Raw genomic sequence first — 3,391 nt, 5'->3', positions numbered from 1 at the left:
TTGGATGGGATGTTATTCTATATTGAACTTGAAATTAGTGTAAAAATGCATAGAGGAGCATGAAACAGGTATCACTACAATTACATGAATGTTGTTGAAACGTGTACTTGTGTAGAAGCTTCAGATTTTTCCTCCCTTTTTCCCCCTCCCTTCTTTCCCCCTCCTTTCCCTTTTCCCACACTTCTAGCAGTCCCTTTTGCCCCATTTTTGGCCGAGTGGTTAAGGCGATGGACTAGAAATCCATTGGGGTCTCCCTGCGCAGGTTCGAATCCTGCCAACATCGTTGAGTGGATTGGTAATATTTGTTTGATAATACTTATGCCAGTGTACCTTCCAGAATGCACAGAGAATAAAAAGGTATTGGAATCAGATATTGAAGAATAGTGCAATTTTTAGGATTTTGTCCTATGAATCCATTGGTGTCTTCTTGTGTCCTAACTTAACTAGTATGTGGGTTGTTGTGGCCGAGAGGTTAAGGCGATGGACTTGAAATCCATTGGGGTCTCCCCGCGCAGGTTCGAATCCTGCCAACAACGCTTAGTCTTATGTTTGATATATGGCAGTCTACACTATGGAGAGCATAGGAGGTAAAAAGTTTCTGCAATCATAGATTGAGGAAGAGACAACTTCTTATGCTTTTGTCCTATAAGTCCATTGGTGTCTGCTGGTGTCAGGACATGTATGGTACATGGGTTGTTGTGGCCGAGTGGTTAAGGCGATGGACTAGAAATCCATTGGGGTCTCCCCGCGCAGGTTCAAATCCTGCCAACAACGCTTAGTGTTATATTTGCCAGTCTACACTACAGAAAGCACAGGAGGTAAAGAGTTTCTGCAATCATAGATTGAGGAACAGGCAACTTCTTATGCTTTTGTCCTATAAGTCCATTGGTGTCTGCTGCTGTCAGGACATGTATGGTACATGGGTTGTTGTGGCCGAGTGGTTAAGGCGATGGACTAGAAATCCATTGGGGTCTCCCCGCGCAGGTTCGAATCCTGCCAACAACGCTTAGTCTTATGTTTCATATGTGCCAGTTTACACTACAGAGAGCGTAGGAGGTAAAAAGTTTCTGCAATCATAGATTGAGGAACAGGCCACTTCTTATGCTTTTGTCCTATAAGTCCATTGGTGTCTGCTGGTGTCAGGACCTGTATGGTACATGGGTTGTTGTGGCCGAGTGTTTAAGGCGATGGACTAGAAATCCATTGGGGTCTCCCTGCGAAGGTTCGAGTCCTGCCAACAATGTTGAGTGAATTGGTAACATTTAATTGATAATACTTCTGCCAGTCTACTTTCCAGATTACACAGAGAATAAAAAGTTCCTGGAATCAGATACTGAAAAATAGTGCAATTTTCAGGCTTTGTGATATGATTCCATTGGTGTGTCCTAACTTAACTAGTATGTGGATTGTTGTGGCCGAGAGGTTGAGGCGATGGACTTGAAATCCATTGGGGTCTCCCTGCGCAGGTTCTAGTCCTGTCAACAACGTTGAGTGAATTGGTAATATTTGATTGATAATACTTATGCCAGTCTACTTTCCAGAGTGCACAGAGAACAAAAAGGTCATGGAATCAGATATTGATCAAGAGTGCAAGTTGAAGGCTTTGTCCTTTGAATCCATTGGTGTCTCCTGGTGTCCAGACATATGTAGTACATGGGTTGTTGTGGCCGAGTGGTTAAGGCGATGGACTAGAAATCCATTGGGGTCTCCCCACACAGGTTCAAATCCTGCCAACAACATTGAGTGAATTGGTAATATTTAATTGATAATAATTATGCCAGTCTACTTTCCAGAGAGCACAGAGTAAAAAGTTCCTGTAATCACATAGTGCAGCTTTTATCCTATGAATCCATTGGTGTCTCCTTGTGTCCTAATGTAACCAGTACATGGGTTGTTGTGGCCGAGAGGTTTAGACGATGGACTAGAAATCCATTCGGTCTCCCCTTGCAGGGTGAAATCCTGCCAACAACGTGCAGTCCTATGTTTGATTGGCAATATATATGCCAGTCTACACTTTAGAGAGCGCAAGGGGTAAAAAGTTCCTCCAATCAGAGATTGAAGAAGACAGCAAGTCTTAGGCTTTTTATTTATAAATCCATTGGTGTGTCTCCTGGTGTCGTTATTATGTTACTATGTGGGTTGTTGTGGCCGAGTGGTTCAGGTGATGGACTAGAAGTCCATTGTGGTCTCCCCGCACAGGTTTGAATCCTGCCAACAACGTTAAGTTCTATGGTCACGATCATTGTTCAATCGGCCAAATTTATGCTAGTCTATGTTCTTGAGAACATAGAGTAAAAAGATCCTTCAGTCATATATTGAAGAAGGGAGCAATTTTTCCATTCCTGTCTCCTGGTGTCTTAACTCTTCATGTATGTGAGTTTTTATGGCCGAGTGGTGAAGGTGATGGAATACAAATCCACTGGGATCTCCCTGCACAGGTTCGTATCCTGCCCCTAACTTTGAGTGCTTTCGTAATGTTTTGATGGGTAAAATATATGCCAGTCTATGTTTTAGAGAGCGCAGAGAGTCAAATGGTCCTTCAATCAGATAATAAAGAGAGCAATTTTTATACTTTTTTCCTATAAATCTTTAACTGTCTCCTGGTGTCTAAACTGTTTACGTACATGGGTTGTTGTGGCTGAGTGGTTAAAGTGGTACTTCTCAAATAGTGGGGTGCTTGTCGGGGGCTCGCGACATGCAGGACTTTATAATTGTCTATTCATGTTAACTGATAAACTAGCCTCCGGTCACTAGGTGGCAGCAGTGTTCAAACTAATCAGCTGGCTGCCTGTTCAAGCCAGTAGGAGTAGCTACACAGCACTATTGTAAACGGAGCAGAGTAGGGAAAAAAAGTACGAAGCAAAGGATACAAGCGTGGATGTTTTGGAATATAGCTACAATCGAAGAGGAGAGATGGAGAAGTTTGACAGTGAAAAGAGAAACGGCAGCAGAGGTCAGTAAAGCAAGTATGACGGCGTTTTATGTCCAGGCTAAGAAATTTTCATTTTCAAATACAATAATAATACTATTAAAGCCTAGTTGTATTAGTAGAGTAATTTAAATATTGGCAGAGTAAGCACACAATATTGCCGCAAGAAAGTCGTTAAATTAAAAAGCTTTGTAACGTGAAGCTTATGTAACGTGAATAGCTCAGCAAGTCTAGTTCTTTCTAAAAGTTGTTTAAAAAATCGTTTCAAAGTCAGACAGAAAATAATTGAGGTTAGCCCAAGAAGAGTTAGATCTAGAAACTGATATAGAATTGATGGTGGGAGCAAAAGGGTCACAACAACAGTTTTTTTTCCCACAAATTTTTGAAAATGTTGTAAGCTTCTAATAGCTTATAATAAGATATTAGAAGGCTGTTTTTTTAATTGATCATCTTTTTACATTA

The 3,391-nt window shown here is 41.4% G+C and overlaps 6 non-coding genes across 6 annotated transcripts; all 6 read left to right on the top strand.

The window, feature by feature from the left end:
• The first annotated feature begins 201 nt into the window (after positions 1-201).
• Positions 202-284, top strand: trnas-aga (transfer RNA serine (anticodon AGA)). Its single transcript has one exon. It is a non-coding gene; the product is annotated as a tRNA-Ser (tRNA).
• A 170-nt stretch (positions 285-454) lies between these two features.
• Positions 455-536, top strand: trnas-uga (transfer RNA serine (anticodon UGA)). Its single transcript has one exon. It is a non-coding gene; the product is annotated as a tRNA-Ser (tRNA).
• Positions 537-692: 156 nt separating this feature from the next.
• Positions 693-774, top strand: trnas-aga (transfer RNA serine (anticodon AGA)). The gene has a single exon. It is a non-coding gene; the product is annotated as a tRNA-Ser (tRNA).
• A 149-nt stretch (positions 775-923) lies between these two features.
• Positions 924-1,005, top strand: trnas-aga (transfer RNA serine (anticodon AGA)). The gene has a single exon. It is a non-coding gene; the product is annotated as a tRNA-Ser (tRNA).
• A 156-nt stretch (positions 1,006-1,161) lies between these two features.
• On the top strand, positions 1,162-1,243 carry trnas-aga (transfer RNA serine (anticodon AGA)). Its single transcript has one exon. It is a non-coding gene; the product is annotated as a tRNA-Ser (tRNA).
• A 414-nt stretch (positions 1,244-1,657) lies between these two features.
• trnas-aga (transfer RNA serine (anticodon AGA)) lies at positions 1,658-1,739 on the top strand. The gene has a single exon. It is a non-coding gene; the product is annotated as a tRNA-Ser (tRNA).
• The last annotated feature ends 1,652 nt before the right edge of the window (positions 1,740-3,391 follow it).

The sequence above is a fragment of the Poecilia formosa genome, unplaced genomic scaffold (assembly GCF_000485575.1).
Source record: "Poecilia formosa unplaced genomic scaffold, Poecilia_formosa-5.1.2 Scaffold4, whole genome shotgun sequence".
Taxonomy (NCBI): Eukaryota; Metazoa; Chordata; class Actinopteri; order Cyprinodontiformes; family Poeciliidae; genus Poecilia; species Poecilia formosa.
The sequence above is the reverse complement of the archived record's forward strand: the minus strand, read 5'-3'. Positions and strand labels throughout refer to the sequence as shown.